This window comes from Musa acuminata, chromosome BXJ2-1, assembly GCF_036884655.1.
Source record: "Musa acuminata AAA Group cultivar baxijiao chromosome BXJ2-1, Cavendish_Baxijiao_AAA, whole genome shotgun sequence".
NCBI classification, from domain to species: Eukaryota; Viridiplantae; Streptophyta; class Magnoliopsida; order Zingiberales; family Musaceae; genus Musa; species Musa acuminata.
The window spans coordinates 24,581,927-24,601,833 of record NC_088338.1 but is presented as its reverse complement, the minus strand read 5'-3'; the positions used below and the strand labels follow the sequence as shown (position 1 = coordinate 24,601,833).

Genomic DNA, 19,907 nt, shown 5'->3' with positions numbered 1-19,907 from the left:
AGCATTTGCTGAAGATTTGCCTGGAAGAATCATTATACAATGATCATGCCGACAGGTAAGAGGTAGGTTGCGCGGTTCGTCAAATATATTTGAAAATTCAGCAAGCAAAGGAAGTAGATTTGGATCTTCAAATTCTATTGGCTCTCCCTTAGTTTGCTGCTCAAGTTGTACCAAAAAGCCGCTGCATGCTTTATGCAAAACATTCTCCATTTGTTGTGTGCAAATCGTTGTTATGTCGCCCCCACGTTTCCCGTGCAATGTCACCTGTTTCTCCTTACTGTAAAATTTCATAATTAGTTTCATAAAATTCCAGGAAATATCACCTAATGTCGTCAACCATTTAATTCTGAGCATGGCCTCATGATTGTTAAGAGGGAGAAGGAAGAAATCTGCAATTATCTCTTGGTCCTGTAGCAATAGTTTCTCCTGCAAGCGCCTATGATCACAATTCAAAATCCGTCTGTCGGTGACCTTAACATCAAACCTGCAGCGATTCTCGATAGGTAATGATATCCGAACAGCAAGCTTACTATTTAGGAAGTTAGTAGTACTGCCCGTGTCGATGAGAACAGTGATTGGTTGTTGTTTGAGAAGGCCTCCAATTTTCATCGTTTGCGGGTTTGAGTAGCTAGCTAGTGTATGTACCGTAACTTCGGTCGGTTGTGGCTCTTCTTCTGCATCTTCTTCTTCATGTTCAAAGCTCTCTTTTGGATGTTCAATGACCTCTTCTTCTATCGGTTCAATCATAAGAAGTCCTCTTTTACTACAGCGATGCTCACGGCTCCACGGCTCGTCACAATGCCAACATAACCCCTTCGCATATCGCTCCCGAAGCTCTTCTCCTGTTAACCTCTTTGGTGCAGGGACTTGGTCGACAGTAGGGGGGGCTGAGGGCTTCAATATTACTGGTTGAGGAGTGACCCTAGTCCTCCGAGCTTCATGGTTCAATTGCTCCTCTTGATGTCGTGCGAAAGAGATGGCTGCCATAAGCGTGTACGGTTGTCGCGCTTTAACTTCTCCTCGGATCTCCGGCTTCAAGCCCTCAATGAAGGTCCTCAATAGCTGTTTTTGAGACCAATCATGATTTTGATTAGATAATCTTTCAAACCTGGTTTGGTACTCCTGAATGGTGGAGGTTTGTCGGATCTTTGCTAGTTGTTCGTCAATATTCTCGTAATCGGTTGGTCTGAAGTGAATCAGCAGTTCTTCTTTGAATTGTCGCCATGAAAGGACTCCATAAGTATGTTCAAACCAGTCAAACCACTGAATAGCATCCCCTTCAAGATGTATAGCTGCAATTTTCACCATAGATACATCCGCAATTTTGTGGTACCGAAAATATCGCTCCGCGTGCGAAATCCAACCAATCGGGTCTCCTTCTTCCCATCTAGGGAAGTCTACTCTCATGCATGGATAGTTGAGGTTGGTCATAGAGCTTCCCCTCTCTTGGAAGTCATCTCTTCGGGCTTGGTGTGATTGGGCAAAGCTCTCTCCTTGATATGATTTCTTCGGGCTTAGTGGTCGGCCCAATCTGAGTTCGGTAAAGAGCGTCCGAATCTTATCCTCCATTCGCGCCTCCAAGGCTTCGAATTTAGCATTGATTGCCTCCTTAGATGCCATAGTATATGGCCCCAAATCAATGATGTTAAGATCTCTCTTTTGCTATTGGGTTAAAGGCATGTATAGGTTGAGAGAAGTGATGGTCGAAAGTGTTGGTGGATTGGTGGATGTAGGCTATGGTTTAGGCTTGTTTTGTGGCTGTTTTGGGTGCAGTTTGAGGGTGTGGTTTGGTAGAGTTTTAGGGCTCTGGATGAAAGTTTTGGATCTGTGGTAGATGGTAGCAAAGGTTTGACAGAAATCAGTGGAAGTTGCAACAAGTATGTGCTGTCTTGTAAGAGTAGAATTGTCGTCGAAGAAACAACGGTTTCTCGACGTAATTTCCACCAAAAACTTAAGAGAATTGAGGAGGGAATTGATAGCAAAATCACAGTTTATATGACAGCAAGGATATCTAATTTAATCAAGAAAATTTCGGCAGTATAACAGCAAAGAAATTGGTGCAAGTTGCAATTGCAGAATTATCGTCGAAAAATTTCAGCGGGTTACGATGAAAATTTGCAGCAACATAAAATCGTTTTTAGAGATGAATTTCTTAATATACCAATCTTAGATGGAAGCCAAGATGATATATGAAGTCTATAAGAAATTTCATTCAAAAAGATTGCAAATAGATGGGTTAAGGCAACGATATGCAGTTGAAATTTTCTGCAGCATAGATTTTCAAGTGTAGCAGATTGGACATAAAAGATCAGTAGTTTATATTGAGAATTTTTCGATGAAACCAAAGGGAAATCTACTCTTAGGAAGTGTCAAAGATGTCATAAAAATATCGTAGAAATTTGGAAAGAAAAAGCAGAGTAGCAAGATCAAACAGATGGTGCTATGCGGCTGGAATTCTGCAATATATCTTTCGTCGTAGAGATGAAAACTTTGTGACGAAAAGTTTATGCAGCAATATAGGAACGATTTTTTTTTTTTTTGGATTTTCGAATAAGGATAACTAAATTGCAGCAGCAGTAAGGTAGGAAACCAGAACCTGTTGCAATTCACGGGGAGATCAAAGGATGATCCGTGGTGGTGGAGATGATGGCGGAATTCGGTGACGATCTTTTAAGCAATTGTGGGAATTGCTTTGGATGGTTGTGGAGGGTTGATGGATGGCTGTGAAAGGGCAGCGAGACGCCAAGAACGCTGCTCTGATACCAGGTGTTAGAACCCTTGCAGATTCTAAACTTGGGGTTGATCTCTTTAGGGGATCGGCCTCCTTGGAACTCTATAGGGGTTCCTCCCTCCAAGTTGCTGCTCAAAGGCTGCAGAAAAGATTCATCTATTGCTTGAGAAAAGAGGAGGAATACATGGCTATTTATAGGGCTTCTAAACCCTAACTCCTAATAGGACTCCTACTTAAGACTCTTACTTCTAACCAACTCCTAATAGGACTCCTACTCAAGACTCCTATTCCCTTACAACTCCTAATTCTTCTCTAAGAAAAAACCTCCTACATGAATGTCCCTCTCAATTAGGACTCTCCTAACTAGAGTCCTAATAGAATGTCCCTCTCAATTAGGACTCTCCTAGCTAGAGTCCTAACAGAATGTCCCTCTCAATTAGGACTCTCCTAGCTAAAGTCCTAACAGTTTTACATGAATGTCCCTCTCAATTAGGACTCTCCAAGCTAGAGTCCTAACATAGTACTACTCTGGCCCAAGCACGCTTAACTTCGGTGTTTTGATAGGATCTGGTGATTTAGTAATGGCATTATCGCACCCGTTTCCCGTGCTTCGTCCCTCGCCTATGTGCACGTCGCGGTCGGCGCATCATCGTCCGGAGCCTCTTGCCTGTCACGAAACCGTCGTCGCTTTCTCGAACGTTCACAAAATCCTTGTTGCAAGCCCTCTCCGAGCCCTAGCCCGACGATTGTGTATCGGTCACGGCAAGCGCGTGCCGAAACCATCGGCACTTTCTAGAACGATCTCGGAATCGCTATTGCGACCCCAATCCGGAAAGCTCTCTCCGAGCCCCTCGATACTGACTGCGTAGCGGTCACAGCAAATTTCCAGCCCCAAAACAATCGTCTCGGAGCTCTACGGGAGATGTTTCGTATCCCGGGATGCAAAAAGGTGTGCAACACGAAGACTTCCCAGGGGGTCACCCAACGTAGTACTACTCTGGCCCAAGCACGCTTAACTTCGGTGTTTTGATAGGATCTGGTGATTTAGTGCTGCCATTTTCGCACCCGTTTCGCGAGCTTCGTCCCTCGCCTATGTGCACGTCGCGGTCGGTGCATCAACCTCCGGAGCCTCTTGCCCGTCACGAAACCGTCGTCGCTTTCTCGAACGTTCACGAAATCCCTATTGCAAGCTCTCTCCGAGCCCTAGCCCGACGACTGCGTATCGGTCACGGCAAGCGCGTTCCGAAATCATCGGCACTTTCTAGAACGATCTCGGAATCACTATTGCGACCCCAATCCGGAAAGCTCTATCCGAGCCCCTCGATACTGACTGCGTAGCGGTCACAGCAAATTTCCAGCCCCAAAACAATCGTCTCGGAGCTCTACGGGAGATGTTTCGTATCCCGGGATGCAAAAAGGAGGGCAACACGATGACTTCCCAGGGGGTCACCGATCGTAGTACTACTCTGGCCCAAGCACGCTTAACTTCGGTGTTTTTATGGGATCCGGTGATTTAGTGCTTCCATTCTCGCACCCGTTTCGCGAGCTTCGTCACTCGCCTATGTGCACGTCGCGGTCGGCGCATCAACGCCCGGAGCCTCTTGCCCGTCACGAAACCATCGTCGCTTTCTCGAACGTTCACGAAATCCCTATTGCAAGCCCTCTCCGAGCCCTAGCCCGACGACTATGTATCGGTCACGGCAAGCGCGTGCCGAAACCATCGGCACTTTCTAGAACGATCTCGGAATCGTTATTGCGACCCCAATCCATAAAGCTCTTTCCGAGCCCCTCTATACTGACCGCGTAGCGGTCACAGCAAATTTCCAGCCCCAAAACAATCGTCTCGGAGCTCTACGGGAGATGTTTCGTATCCCGGGATGCAAAAAGGAGTGCAACACGAAGACTTCCCAGGGGGTCACCCATCGTAGTACTACTCTGGCCCAAGCATGCTTAACTTCGGTTTTTTGTTGGGATCCGGTGATTTAGTGCTGCCATTATCGAACCCGTTTCGCGAGCTTCGTCCCTCGCCTATGTGCACGTCGCGGTCGGCGCATCAACGTCCGGAGCCTCTTGCCCGTCACGAAACCGTCGTCGCTTTCTCGAACGTTCACGAAATCCCTATTGCAAGCTCTCTCCGAGCCCTAGCCCGACGACTGCGTATCGGTCACGGCAAGCGCGTGCCGAAACCATCGGCACTTTCTAGAACGATCTCGGAATCGCTATTGCGACCCCAATCCGGAAAGCTCTCTCCGAGCCCCTCGATAATGACTGCGTAGCAGTGATAGCAAATTTCCAGCCCCAAAACAATCGTCTCGGAGCTCTACGGGAGATGTTTCGTATCCCGGGATGCAAAAAGGAGTGCAACACGAGGACTTCCCAGGGGTTCACCCATTGTAGTACTACTCTGGCCCAAGCACGCTTAACTTCGGTGTTTTGATGGGATCCGGTGATTTAGTGCTGCCATTATCGCACCCGTTTCGCGAGCGTCGTCCCTCGCCTATGTGCACGTCGCGGTCGGCGCATCAACGTCCGGAGCCTCTTGCCCGTCACGAAACCGTCGTCGCTTTCTCGAACGTTCACGAAATCCCTATTGCAAGCCCTCTCCGAGCCCTAGCCCGACGACTGTGTATCGGTCACGGCAAGCGCGTGTCGAAACCACCGGCACTTTCTAGAACGATCTCGGAATCGCTATTGCAACCCCAATCCAGAAAGCTCTCTCCGAGCCCCTCGATACTGACTGCGTAGCGGTCACAGCAAATTTCCAGCCCCAAAACAATCGTCTCGGAGCTCTACGGGAAATGTTTCGTATCCCGGGATGCAAAAAGGAGTGCAACACGAGGACTTCCCAGGGGGTCACCCATCGTAGTACTACTCTGGCCCAAGCACGCTTAACTTTGGTGTTTTGATGGGATCCGATGATTTAGTTCTGCCATTATCGCACCCGTTCCGCAAGCTTCGTCCCTCGCCTATGTGCATGTCGCGGTCGGCGCATCAACGTCCGGAGCCTCTTGCCCGTCACGAAACCGTCGTCGCTTTCTCGAACGTTCACGAAATCCCTATTGCAAGCCCTCTCCGAGCCCTAGCCCGACGACTGTGTATCGGTCACGGCAAGCGCGTGCCGAAACCATCGGCACATTCTAGAACGATCTCGGAATCGCTATTGCGACCCCAATCCGGAAAGCTCTCTCCGAGCCCCTCGATACTGACTGCGTAGCGGTCACAGAAATTTCCAGCCCCAAAACAATCGTCTCGGAGCTCTACGGGAGATCTTTCGTATCCCGGGATGCAAAAAGGAGTGCAACACGAAGACTTCCCAGGGGGTCACCCATCGTAGTACTACTCTGGCCCAAGCACGCTTAACTTCGGTGTTTTGATAGGATCTGGTGATTTAGTGCTGGCATTATCGCACCCGTTTCCCGTGCTTCGTCCCTCGCCTATGTGTACGTCGCGGTTGGCGCGTCAACGTCCGGAGCCTCTTGCCCGTCACGAAACCGTCGTTGCTTTCTCGAACGTTCACGAAATCCCTATTGCAATCTCTCTCCGAGCCCTAGCCCGACGACTGCGTATCGGTCACGGCAAGCGCGTGCCGAAATCATCGGCACTTTCTAGATCGATCTCGGAATCGCTATTGCGACCCCAATCCGGAAAGCTCTCTCCGAGCCCCACGATACTGACTGCATAGTGGTCACAGCAAATTTCTAGCCCCAAAACAATCGTCTCGGAGCTCTACGGGAGATGTTTCGTATCCCGGGATGCAAAAAGGAGTGCAACACGAAGACTTCCCAAGGGGTCACCCATCGTAGTACAACTCTGGCCCAAGCACGCTTAACTTTGGTGTTTTGATGGGATCCGGTGATTTAGTGCTGCCATTATCGCACCCGTTTCGCGAGCTTCGTCACTCGCCTATGTGCACGTCGCGGTCGGTGCATCAACGTCCGGAGCCTCTTGCCCGTCACGAAACCGTCGTCGCTTTCTCGAACGTTCACGAAATCCCTATTGCAAGCCCTCTCCGAGCCCTAGCCCAACGACTGTGTATCGGTCATGGCAAGCGCGGGCCGAAACCATCGGCACTTTCTAGAACGATCTCGGAATTGCTATTGCGACCCCAATCCGGAAAGCTCTCTCCGAGCCCATCGATACTGTCTACGTAGCGGTCACAGCAAATTTCCAGCCCCAAAACAATCGTCTCGGATTTCTACGGGAGATGTTTCGTATCCCGGGATGCAAAAAGGAGTGCAACACGATGACTTCCCAGGGGGTCACCTATCGTAGTACTACTCTGGCCCAAGCACGCTTAACTTCGGTGTTTTGATGGGATCCGGTGATTTAGTGCTGCCATTATCGCACCCGTTTCGCGAGCTTCGTCCCTCGCCTATGTGCACGTCGCGGTCGGCGCATCAACGTCCGGAGCCTTTTGCCCGTTACGAAACCGTCGTCGCTTTCTCGAACGTTCACGAAATCCCTATTGCAAGCCCTCTCCGAGCCCTAGCCCGACAACTGTGTATCGGTCACGGCAAGTGCGTGCCGAAACCATCGGCACTTTCTAGAACGATCTCGGAATCGCTATTGCGACCCCAATCCGGAAAGCTCTCTCCGAGCCCCTCGATACTGACTGCGTAGCGGTCACAACAAATTTCCAGCCCCAAAACAATCGTCTCGGAGCTCTACGGGAGATGTTTCGTATCCCGGGATGCAAAAAGGAGTGCAACACGATGACTTCCCAGGGGGTCACCCATCGTAGTACTACTCTGGCCCAAGCACGCTTAACTTCGGTGTTTTGATGGGATCCGGTGATTTAGTGCTGCCATTATCGCACCCGTTTCGCGAGCTTCGTCCCTCGCCTATGTGCACGTCGCGGTCGGCGCATCAACGTCCGGAGCCTCTTGCCCGTCACGAAACCGTCGTCGCTTTCTCGAACGTTCACGAAATCCCTATTGCAAGCCCTCTCCGAGCCCTAGCCCGACGACTGCGTATCGGTCTCGGCAAGCGCATGCCGAAACCATCGGCACTTTCTAGAACGATCTCGGAATCGCTATTGCGACACCAATCCGGAAAGCTCTCTCCGAGTCACACGATACTGACCGCGTAGCGGTCACAGCAAATTTCCAGCCCCAAAACAATCGTCTCGGAGCTCTACGGGAGATGTTTCGTATCCCGGGATGCAAAGAGGAGTGCAACACGATGACTTCCCAGGGGGTCACCCATCGTAGTACTACTCTAGCCCAAGCACGCTTAACTTCGGTGTTTTGATGGGATCCGATGATTTAGTGCTGCCATTATCGCACCCGTTTCGCGAGCTTCGTCCCTCGCCTATGTGCACGTCGCGGTCGGCGCATCAACGTCCGGAGCCTCTTGCCCGTCACGAAACCGTCGTCGCTTTCTCGAACGTTCACGAAATCCCTATTGCAAGCCCTCTCTGAGCTCTAGCCCGACAACTGTGTATCGGTCACGGCAAGCGCGTGCCGAAACCATCGGCACTTTCTAGAACGATCTCGGAATCGCTATTGCGACCCCAATCCGGAAAGCTCTCTCCGAGCCTGTAACACCCCTCATTTCCGAATGTTCGTATAAATTTTTGGTGATAATGTAAGCATCTATTTTAATTGACAAAAGAAATAGAGTATGAATCAGAGGTAACTTATTTTTAAGATTTGGGAGATCTGTTCAAAAAAAAAAAAAAAAAAGAAAGAATCTGAGGACCTATATGTAAACCCTAAGGACCTAATCATGAATATGATAAAAACAAGGACTAAACTGCAAAATGCACCAAATGACAAATTCCACCGCTTAAGCCTCTCTGCCTTCGTTGTTAAGGAAGCAGAGGAGGCAGCTCGTGGGTGATCAGGGAAAGAAAGAAAGAAAGAAGAAGAAGAAGAAGAAGAAGAAGAAGAGGAAGAAGAGAAAGAAAATTGGGGCTTTTAGGGTTCTTGCTTTAATCTTGTCATTTCGGGTCAAAATTTCCAAAGGCAAGTGTTCTAACCCCATCCTACAGAAGTATTAGACTCTGTTTTTATATTGATTCAAAATAAATTGGAAGATTTCTATTTAGAAACTGATATGTCTTTCTTTGGACATAAAACCATGGATTCTGAAAGTTTTTCGGTAAACTGACCCCTAAGCACTGTTTCGGCTATAAGTTTTAATACAGAATGAGAATTCAGGCAGGAACTATTTTTGTTTGAAATTAGACTCATATGTATTTCTTTTGACACCGATTTTGTAGATTTTGGACACCGAATACTTACCCAAAAATTTGTTTCAATAGAGCCTATAGACGCTGTAAAACAGAGTTCAAGATTTCTGACCTTTCGATACTAAAACGCCTATAACTCCCTGTTGAAAATTCTGATTTGTACCAAACTGATTTTATTTGAAACTAGACTTGAAATTCTCTCTTTTTGACATATAGTTTGAAAATTTTGGAGTTCAATTGCCCACCCTATCGTCTGTTGAATCCGACCCTATAAATTTTGCAAAACAGTGATTGTGATTTTGACCTTGTGTTACCAAATCAGAGGTAACTCTGTGTTGGGAGCCCTGTTTCATATGAAATCTGTTCCATCCGAATATAGATTGATATATGGTTCGACCATAGCCTTCTTGTGGGTATTGGATCATAATTGTTATTCTGAAATATTTGTTTGATGTGCCACTGGAATTCTGTCCGAAATCGAGCTTTGGTCGATTTCGCGTATTCTGTTCCATTTCCTTTGGATACTTGAATTCGCCTAATCTTCTTATTGGAATTGAGTTGATTATGATTGCTTGGAATCCCTGTACACTCTTGCTTTTATTTCTTTCCTAAAATGAATACTTTTGTGAGAGATTTGTTCCTTGCATCATATTGCTTTTGAAAAGGCACATGTACGTTTGGTTGTTCCGCGTGTGCTTCCGTTATATGCTACTTATTGTTGAAACTGCCTTCTTGTACTCTGGTGTGTGGGATTGTCTGGACCTTTGCCAGAAATGGTAAGGGTATGCGCTGATTTGCCCGCTTTATGGGATATTCTGGTATGCGCTTATTTGCCCGCTTTGTGGGGTCCCGCTTTGTGGGATATTGTTTAGAGCCTGCGATGCTCTGCCGGCCCCTTTGACTTCACCTAGACGTGGGTGGATGGAGCTCCTAGACGTGGGAGACTTTTGTCAGGTGGTCATTCAGAAATGGATGAATCACATTCTGACTAAGATCCCACTACACCCTCTATATGTTTGATATGACATCCAGAGTTTTAGTGAGTTATTTCTGTTCATGCTCTGGATAAGTATGATATGATTGCAACGTCAAGGACGACGTTTGAGCTTCTGTACGACATATGAGTTTGATATGCTCTGAAATGCTTCATTCACTGTTGATTTTGCTTCGTAATGTTTCATATGTTGTTGATATGTTTCGGAACATTTTATATGCCATTGATAAGCTCCGATATGTTTCCTTTGTTTCTGATATGCTCCAATTACTCTATGCCCCACCTGTCAGGAACCAAATATATATGATTAAAAGGACAATTGTGATTCTGCTCCTAAGGATATTATGTCTACGAAATCGTATATTCTGCTTTGTGTTTTGAAACTGTATCTCTTGGAAATTGTACTATTTTGATTATGGATATGTTAGTCACTTGCTGAGCTCTTTATGCTCACCCCGTTTGTTGATAAATTTTTCAGGATAGCATATCGCTTGCTTAAATGTTAAGAATGGGCTGAGGTAGTGGAAAGTTTAGAAGACGTTGGGCAGAACTTTTGTTAGCATATATGTAGTTGTGTATAAGCTACCTTGCATCTGATGAAATGTGACTATGAATCTAAACCTGTGGATTTTGTGTAAGTTAAAGGATCCCTCATGTATAGGGTTTTGGAATGTTAAATTAAATTCGTGTAATGATATGAACTCATGGTAAATCGATGATTGTGGTGACTGCATAGATTTCCCCACATGTGGATTTATATTGTGGTTTTTATTTTGATGAGTCGAGTTCAGATTGTATGAATTATCGAGTGATGTGTGCTATGTTTATGAATTGCACAGGGTTATGAATTGGTAGATTATAGAAGTGAAAATTTTGATCTGAATGTTTTCTTAGTGACCTCAAATGTGTGTTTGGATCCTGGGTTAGTTGTGACGAAAAATTTTAAATATCATGGATATTTTTAGGGGCGTGACAGAGGTGGTATCAGAGCATGATTTGAGAATCACTAAGAATATTATCTTTATTTGAGGTTTATTGACTGTCATTAGAGATTGATCAAAGAAAATGTTCTTTTTTTGTTTTAGGAAGCAAGGATGACGAGATCATCTGGTTCTCCTGTTGCATCTACTGCTGATCAATTGAGTGGTATTATGCGGACTTTGGAGACTATGGCACAAGTGATGCAACAACAACAACAACCTGTCCAACAAGGAAATAATGATGGGACAGAGACATCAAACCATACGGGGTTGGGAATTGGACAGTTTAAGAAGCTTAGTCCTCCCAGTTTCAGTGGTGAGTCTGATCCAATGGTGGCGGAACGATGGATGATGCAGATAGAGAAAATATTTGATGCCTTAAGTTACTCTGATGAACGAAAGGTTTTTCTTGCCACCTTTATGCTGGAAGGAGAAGCTGAACACTGGTGGAGATTGATTAAGAGGATGTCTGAAATTAAACATGAGCCAATGACATGGAAGTTATTCCAAGAAAAGTTTTACGACAAATATTTTCCAGATTGCATGAGAGAGCAAAAAGAATTGGAGTTCTTGAATCTTATCCAGGGAAGTATGACGGTTACAAAGTATGAATCTAAATTTACTGAGCTCTCCAGGTTTGCCACCCATATGACTGATGATGAATCTAGAAAGGCAAGAAGGTTTGAAAGGGGATTACGGCCGGCAATAAGAAGCCGAATGTCAGCTTTAAAATTACAAACATATGCTGATACGGTAGAAAGAGCTTTGAAAATTGAAAGAGACATGGAGGAAATTCAAGAAATCATTGGCAAGAACCAAAGGGACAAATTTACTAGCGAAAGCAGGAGAGAAAATGAATATGAAGATAGTAACAAGAGGTTTAAGACATCTGGATTTGAGAAAAGGAAACCATGGGGGAGGACTCAGTTATGTGAAAAATGCGGATTAAATCATGAGACAAGTCGGTGTTTTCGGGTGACTGTAGCATGTTTTAGTTGTGGAAAGCTAGGTCATCAAATAAAAGATTGCCCACTGAACAGGAAAAGAGAGCCACTGTCTTCTAGACCCTCAGCCCATGCTAGAGTATACGCTATCACTGAACAAGATTCTAGAGCTTCTAAATCAGTGGTGGAAGGTATTCTTCATGTTTCTAAAAGAAATGCAAAAGTTTTGTTTGATCCCGGCTCCAACTTATCGTTTGTTTCAAAATACTTTGCTTGTCACTTGGATATTCCACCTAAACCCCTGGATTATATGTTATATGTAACAACTGCTGTTGGAGATTCATTGGCAACAAACTTGGTCTACCCATCTTGTTTGATCTCTATTGGAGACCACGAATTCCTTGCTGATTTGATTCTCCTAGAGATCCAGGGCTTTGATATTATACTTGGCATGGATTGGTTATCTTCTCATCATGCTAGTATTGATTGTTACAAAAAAATAATTACTTTCTGCATACTAGATCAGCCTATATTTTTCTTTGAGGGCATTAAGCATGATTTGCCTCCTTGCTTAATATCCGCACTTCAAGCTTATCATCTTATGCAGAAAGGTTGTTTTTGTTATATGGTGTGTGTAAAGGAGCATTCAAATCAGGAAACCCACCTAGATGAAATTTCAATGGCCAAGGAATTCCCTGATGTATTTCCTGATGACTTGCCTGGTTTACCTCTAGATAGAGAGGGTGAATTTGCTATTGATCTAGTCCCCAGTACAACCCCAATATCTAAGCCTCCTTACAGAATGGCACCACTTGAGCTAGAAGAATTAAAGAAGCAAATACAAGAATTATTAGATAAGGGTTTCATACGACCCAGTGTGTCCCCATGGGGTGCTCCGGTACTATTAGTGAAGAAGAAGGATGGAACATTGAGGCTTTGTATTGATTATAGACAGTTGAATCAGGTGACCATCAAAAATAAATATCCCATACCTAGAATTGATGATTTGTTTGATCAACTGTAGGGTGCACAAGTATTCTCTAAGATTGACCTGAGGTCAGGTTACTATCAGTTAAAGATCAAGGAGGAGGATATTTCAAAAACAGCTTTCAGAACTCGATATGGTCATTATGAATTCTTGGTGATGCCTTTTGGTTTGACAAATGCCCCTGCAGCTTTTATGGAACTAATGAATAGGATATTTCAACCGCTCTTGGATATCTGTGTAATTGTATTTATTGATGACATATTGGTGTATTCAAAGAGTAATCAGGAGCATGAGGAACACTTGAGAGATGTGCTGTCCATACTAAGAGAAAAGAAGTTGTATGCGAAGTTCAGCAAATGTGAATTTTGGTTGAATGAAGTTGCTTTCTTAGGCCATGTGATTTCAGGGAAGGGCATATCTGTTGATCCAAGGAAAATAGAAGCTGTAGTTGAATGGGAAGTACCAACAAATGTAATAGAGGTTAGAAGTTTCTTGGGCATGGCAGGTTATTACAGGAGATTTGTGGAGGGATTTTCTCGAATTGCTCAACCTCTCACCAAACTCACTAAGAAGAATATAAAATTTGTATGGGGTGATGATTGTGAGCAAAGCTTTCAAGAGTTAAAAAGAAGATTGACTAGTGCCCCTATTCTCACTATTCCAAGTGGTAGTGAGGGATTTGTAGTTTATACTGATGCTTCAAGAAAGGGCCTAGGATGTGTTTTGATGCAGGAAGGGAGAGTAATTGCTTATGCTTCTAGGCAACTTAAAGGTTATGAATTGAATTATCCAACTCATGATTTGGAATTAGCAGCAATTATTTTTGCTCTAAAGATTTGGAGACATTATTTGTATGGTCGACAGTTTGAAATCTTCACTGATCACAAGAGTTTAAAATATATTTTCACTCAGAAAGAGTTGAACATGAGACAGCGAAGATGGATAGAACTTCTGAAGGATTATGATTGTGCCATCCGTTATCACCCAGGCAAGGCCAATGTTGTAGCTGATGCACTTAGTAGGAAATCTACGAGTTTTATGGCTAGTCTGGTTGTGAAGCAATGGAAGTTATTAGATGAAAATTTTGATTTGAAAGTTTTGAAGAAAGAGCAAGACTCGATGATGTTGATGGCCTCCATTCAATTGCAATCTGATCTTATTCAACAAATTAAGGAGGGGCAATTACGAGATCCACACTTAATCTTCTTGAGGAGTGAAGTAGAAAAGGAATTGAAGCCACAATTTCAAGTTTCAAAGGATGGCCTATTGAGATTTGGGGAGAGAGTATGTGTACCAAATGAACTAGATATCAAGAATCAAATCCTAAATGAAAGTCATACTTCAAAGTACGCCCTACACCCTGGGAGCACTAAGATGTATAGAGATCTTCAAAGTTATTATTGGTGGGAAGGCATGAAGAAGGAAATTGCAATGTATGTTTCAAAATGTTTGACGTGTCAGCAAATCAAAGTAGAACACCAAAGACCTGGAGGGTTGCTGCAACCTTTAGTTATACCTAAATGGAAATGGGAATGTATTACTATGGATTTTGTTTCAGGACTACCCAGAACCTCGAGGAAGCATGATGCTATTTGGGTTATCATTGATAGGTTAACAAAATCTGCACATTTCCTTCCGATTAATATGACTTATTCGCTTGATAGACTTGCAGATTTATATGTTAATGAAATAGTAAGACTTCATGGTATTCCAAAGGAGATCATCTCTGATAGAGACTCCAGATTTCTCTCTATATTCTGGAGAAGATTACAGGAATCTATGGGCACTAAAGTTAAGTTTAGTACTGCATATCATCCTCAGACTGATGGTCAGTCAGAAAGAACAATTCAAACACTTGAGGATTTGCTTAGAGCCTATGTTATGGATTGGAAAGGTGAATGGGATAAGGATATTTCACTTGTTGAGTTCACATATAACAATAGTTATCATTCAAGTATTCAGATGGCTCCTTATGAAGCTTTATATAGGCGAAAGTGCATAACACCTATATGTTGGGAGGAAGTTGGGGACAGAAAGTTGTTAGCACCGGACAAGGTACAAGAAACTACCGAGAAAATTCAAGTTATAAGGAAAAGGTTAAAAGCTGCTCAGAGTCGTCAAAAGAGTTATGCCGATAATAGGAGACGAGATATTGAGTTTGAAATCGGAGATTTTGTATTCTTAAAAGTCTCCCCTTCCAAAGGCATTATAAGGTTTGGGAAGAAAGGAAAGTTAAGCCCAAGATTTATTGGACCTTTTGAGGTTCTTGAGAGGGTTGGTTCTGTCGCTTACAGGATTGCCTTACCACCAGCATTGAGCCATGTCCATGATATATTTCATGTCTCGATGATTAGAAAGTATATGTATGACCCTTCTCACATCATTAAGTATGAGCTGGTGGAGTTCGATAAAGATTTATCCTATGTGGAAGAGCCTATTCAGATTATTGATAAGAAAGAAAAAGTCCTAAGGAATCGGGTCATCCCATTGGTTCAAGTAAATTGGAGACATCATTCTGGAGAAGAGACAACTTGGGAGCTAGAAGAGGAAATGAAAAAGGTGTATCCTTGTCTTTTCATCGAATAGAGGTACGATAAATTTAGAGGACTAAATTTTTCTTTTAAGGGGGGGAGAGTGTAACACCCCTCATTTCCGAATGTTCGTATAAATTTTTGGTGATAATGTAAGCATCTATTTTAATTGACGAAAGAAATAGAGTATGAATCAGAGGTAACTTATTTTTAAGATTTGGGAGATCTGTTAAAAAAAAAAAAAAGAAAAGAAAGAATCTGAAGACCTATATGTAAACCCTAAGGACCTAATCGTGAATATGATAAAAACAAGGACTAAACTGCAAAATGCACCAAATGACAAATTCCACCGCTTAAGCCTCTCTGCCTTCGTTGTTAAGGAAGCAGAGGAGGCAGCTCGTGGGTGATCAGGGAAAGAAAGAAAGAAAGAAGAAGAAGAAGAAGAAGAGGAAGAAGAGAAAGAAAATTGGGGCTTTTAGGGTTCTTGCTTTAATCTTGTCATTTCGGGTCAAAATTTCCAAAGGCAAGTGTTCTAACCCCATCCTACAGAAGTATTAGACTCTGTTTTTATGTTGATTCAAAATAAATTGGAAGATTTCTATTTAGAATCTGATATGTCTTTCTTTGGACATAAAACCATGGATTCTGAAAGTTTTTCGGTAAACTGACCCCTAAGCACTGTTTCAGCTATAAGTTTTAATACAGAATGAGAATTCAGGCAGGAACTATTTTTGTTTGAAATTAGACTCATATGTATTTCTTTTGACACCGATTTTGTAGATTTTGGACACCGAATACTTACCCAAAAATTTGTTTCAAAAGAGCCTATAGACGCTGTAAAACAGAGTTCAAGATTTCTGACCTTTCGATACTAAAACGCCTATAACTCCCTGTTGAAAATTCTGATTTGTACCAAACTGATTTTATTTGAAACTAGACTTGAAATTCTCTCTTTTGACATATAGTTTGAAAATTTTGGAGTTCAATTGCCCACCCTATCGTCTGTTGAATCCGACCCTATAAATTCTGCAAAATAGTGATTGTGATTTTGACCTTGTGTTACCAAATCAGAGGTAACTCTGTGTTGGGAGCCCTGTTTCATATGAAATCTGTTCCATCCGAATATAGATTGATATATGGTTCGACCATAGCCTTCTTGTGGGTATTGGAGCATAATTGATATTCTGAAATATTTGTTTGATGTGCCACTGGAATTCTGTCCGAAATCGAGCTTTGGTCGATTTCGCGTATTCTGTTCCATTTCCTTTGGATACTTGAATTCGCCTAATCTTCTTATTGGAATTGAGTTGATTATGATTGCTTGGAATCCCTGTACACTCTTGCTTTCATTTCTTTCCTAAAATGAATACTTTTGTGAGAGATTTGTTCCTTGCATAACATTGCTTTTGAAAAGGCACATGTACGTTTGGTTGTTCCGCGTGTGCTTCCGTTATATGCTACTTATTGTTAAAACTGCCTTCTTGTACTCTGGTGTGTGGGATTGTCTGGACCTTTGCCAGAAATGGTAAGGGTATGCGCTGATTTGCCCGCTTTGTGGGGTCCCGCTTTGTGGGATATTCTGGTATGCGCTTATTTGCCCGCTTTGTGGGGTCCCGCTTTGTGGGATATTGCTTAGAGCCTGCGATGCTCTGCCGGCCCCTTTGACTTCACATAGACGTGGGTGGATGGAGCTCCCAGACGTGGGAGACTTTTGTCAGGTGGTCATTCAGAAATGGATGAATCACATTCTGACTGAGATCCCACTACACCCTCTATATGTTTGATATGACATCCAGAGTTTTGGTGAGTTATTTCTGTTCATGCTCTGGATAAGTATGATATGATTGCAACGTCAAGGACGACGTTTGAGCTTCTGTATGACATATAAGTTTGATATGCTCTGAAATGCTTCATTCACTGTTGGTTTTGCTTCGTAATGTTCCATATGCTGTTGATATGTTTCGGAACATTTTATATGCCATTGATAAGCTCCGATATGTTTCCTTTGTTTCTGATATGCTCCAATTACTCTATGCCCCACCTGACAGGAACCAAATATATATGATTAAAAGGACAATTGTGATTCTGCTCCTAAGGATATTATGTCTACGAAATCGTATATTCTGCTTTGTGTTTTGAAACTGTATCTCTTGGAAATTGTACTATTTTGATTATGGATATGTTAGTCACTTGCTGAGCTCTTTATGCTCACCCCGTTTGTTGATAAATTTTTCAGGATAGCGTATCGCTTGCTTAAATGTTAAGAATGGGCTGAGGTAGTGGAAAGTTTAGAAGACGTTGGGCAGAACTTTTGTTAGCATATATGTAGTTGTGTATAAGCTACCTTGCATCTGATGAAATGTGACTATGAATCTAAACCTGTGGATTTTGTGTAAGTTAAATGATCCCTCATGTATAGGGTTTTGGAATGATAAATTAAATTCGTGTAATGATATGAACTCATGGTAAATCGATGATTGTGGTGACTGCATAGATTTCCCCACATGTGGATTTATATTGTGGTTTTTATTTTGATGAGTCGAGTTCAGATTGTATGAATTATCGAGTGATGTGTACTATGTTTATGAATTGCACAGGGTTATGAATTGGTAGATTATAGAAGTGAAATTTTTTATCTGAATGTTTTCTTAGTGACCTCAAATGTGTGTTTGGATCCTGGGTTAGTTGTGACGAAAAATTTTAAATATCATGGATATTTTTAGGGGCGTGACAGAGCCCCTCGATACTGACTGCGTAGCGGTGATAGCAAATTTCCAACCCCAAAACAATCGTCTCGGAGCTCTACGGGAGATGTTTCGTATCCCGGGATGCAAAAAGGAGTGCAACATGAGGACTTCCCAGGGGGTCACCCATCGTAGTACTACTCTGGCCCAAGCACGCTTAACTTCGGTGTTTTGATGGGATCCGGTGATTTAGTGCTGCCATTATCGCACCCGTTTTGCGAGCTTCGTCCCTCGCCTATGTGCACGTAGCGGTCGGCGCATCAACGTCCGGAGCCTCTTGCCCGTCACGAAACCGTCGTCGCTTTCTCGAACGTTCACGAAATCCCTATTGCAAGCCCTCTCCGAGCCCTAGCCCGACGACTATGTATCGGTCACGGCAAGCGCGTGCGGAAACCATCGGCACTTTCTAGAACGATCTCGGAATCGCTATTGCGACTCTAATCCGGAAAGCTCTCTCCGAGCCCCTCTATACTGACTGCGTAGCGGTCATAGCAAATTTCTAGCCCCAAAACAATCGTCTCGGAGCTCTACGGGAGATGTTTCATATCCCGGGATGCAAAAAGGAGTGCAACACGATGACTTCCCAGGGGGTCACCCATCGTAGTACTACTCTAGCCCAAGCACGCTTAACTTCGGTGTTTTGATGGGATCCGGTGATTTAGTGCTGCCATTATCGCACCCGTTTCAAGAGCTTCGTCCCTCGCCTATGTGCACGTCGCGGTCGGCGCATTAACGTCCAGAGCCTCTTGCCCGTCAGGAAACCGTCGTCGCTTTCTCGAACGTTCACGAAATCCCTATTGCAAGCACTCTCCGAGCCCTAGCCCAACGACTGCGTATCGGTCACGGCAAGCGCGTGCCGAAACCATCGGCACTTTCTAGAACGATCTTGGAATCGCTATTGCGACCCCAATCCGGAAAGCTCTCTACGAGCCCCGCGATACAGACTGCGTAGCGGTCACAGCAAATTTCCAGCCCCAAAACAATCGTCTCGGAGCTCTACGGGAGATGTTTCGTATCCCGGGATGCAAAAAGGAGTGCAACACGATGACTTCCCAGGGGGTCACCCATCGTAGTACTACTCTGGCCCAAGCACGCTTAACTTCGGTGTTTTGATGGGATCCGGTGATTTAGTGCTGCCATTATCGCACCCGTTTCGCGAGCTTCGTCCCTCGCCTATGTGTACGTCGCGGTCGGCGCGTCAACGTCCGGAGCCTCTTGCCCGTCAGGAAACCGTCGTCGCTTTCTCGAACGTTCACGAAATCCCTATTGCAAGCCCTCTCCGAGCCCTAGCCCGACGACTGTGTATCGGTCACGGCAAGCGCGTGCCGAAACCATCGGCACTTTCTAGAACGATCTCGGAATCGCTATTGCGACCCCAATCCGGAAAGCTCTCTCCGAGCCCCTCGATACTGACTGCGTAGCGGTCACAGCAAATTTCCAGCCCCAAAACAATCGTCTCGGAGCTCTACGGGAGATGTTTCGTATCCCGGGATGCAAAAAGGAGTGCAACACGAAGACTTCCCAGGGGGTCACCCATCGTAGTACTACTCTGGCCCAAGCACGCTTAACTTCGGTGTTTTGATGGGATCCGGTGATTTAGTGCTGCCATTATCGCACCCGTTTCGCGAGCTTCATCCCTCGCCTATGGGCACGTCGCGGTCGGCGCATTAACGTCCGGAGCCTCTTGCCCGTCACGAAACCGTCGTCGCTTTCTCGAACGTTCACGAAATCCCTATTGCAAGCCCTCTCCGAGCCCCAGCCCGACGACTGTGTATCGGTCACGGCAAGCGCGTGCCGAAACC

At 44.4% G+C, this 19,907-nt stretch overlaps 13 pseudogenes; all 13 read right to left on the bottom strand.

The window, feature by feature from the left end:
• Window positions 1–3,679: 3,679 nt before the first annotated feature.
• On the bottom strand, window positions 3,680–3,798 carry LOC135599209 (5S ribosomal RNA; annotated as a pseudogene).
• Window positions 3,799–4,617: 819 nt separating this feature from the next.
• On the bottom strand, window positions 4,618–4,736 carry LOC135599428 (5S ribosomal RNA; annotated as a pseudogene).
• Window positions 4,737–5,086: 350 nt separating this feature from the next.
• On the bottom strand, window positions 5,087–5,205 carry LOC135603483 (5S ribosomal RNA; annotated as a pseudogene).
• Window positions 5,206–5,555: 350 nt separating this feature from the next.
• On the bottom strand, window positions 5,556–5,674 carry LOC135603993 (5S ribosomal RNA; annotated as a pseudogene).
• A 349-nt stretch (window positions 5,675–6,023) lies between these two features.
• Window positions 6,024–6,142, bottom strand: LOC135602713 (5S ribosomal RNA; annotated as a pseudogene).
• A 350-nt stretch (window positions 6,143–6,492) lies between these two features.
• On the bottom strand, window positions 6,493–6,611 carry LOC135603798 (5S ribosomal RNA; annotated as a pseudogene).
• A 350-nt stretch (window positions 6,612–6,961) lies between these two features.
• LOC135603869 (5S ribosomal RNA) lies at window positions 6,962–7,080 on the bottom strand (annotated as a pseudogene).
• Window positions 7,081–7,430: 350 nt separating this feature from the next.
• LOC135602929 (5S ribosomal RNA) lies at window positions 7,431–7,549 on the bottom strand (annotated as a pseudogene).
• Window positions 7,550–7,899: 350 nt separating this feature from the next.
• Window positions 7,900–8,018, bottom strand: LOC135603574 (5S ribosomal RNA; annotated as a pseudogene).
• Window positions 8,019–18,198: 10,180 nt separating this feature from the next.
• LOC135602804 (5S ribosomal RNA) lies at window positions 18,199–18,317 on the bottom strand (annotated as a pseudogene).
• A 350-nt stretch (window positions 18,318–18,667) lies between these two features.
• Window positions 18,668–18,786, bottom strand: LOC135602730 (5S ribosomal RNA; annotated as a pseudogene).
• Window positions 18,787–19,136: 350 nt separating this feature from the next.
• LOC135602928 (5S ribosomal RNA) lies at window positions 19,137–19,255 on the bottom strand (annotated as a pseudogene).
• Window positions 19,256–19,605: 350 nt separating this feature from the next.
• LOC135602241 (5S ribosomal RNA) lies at window positions 19,606–19,724 on the bottom strand (annotated as a pseudogene).
• Window positions 19,725–19,907: the final 183 nt, after the last annotated feature.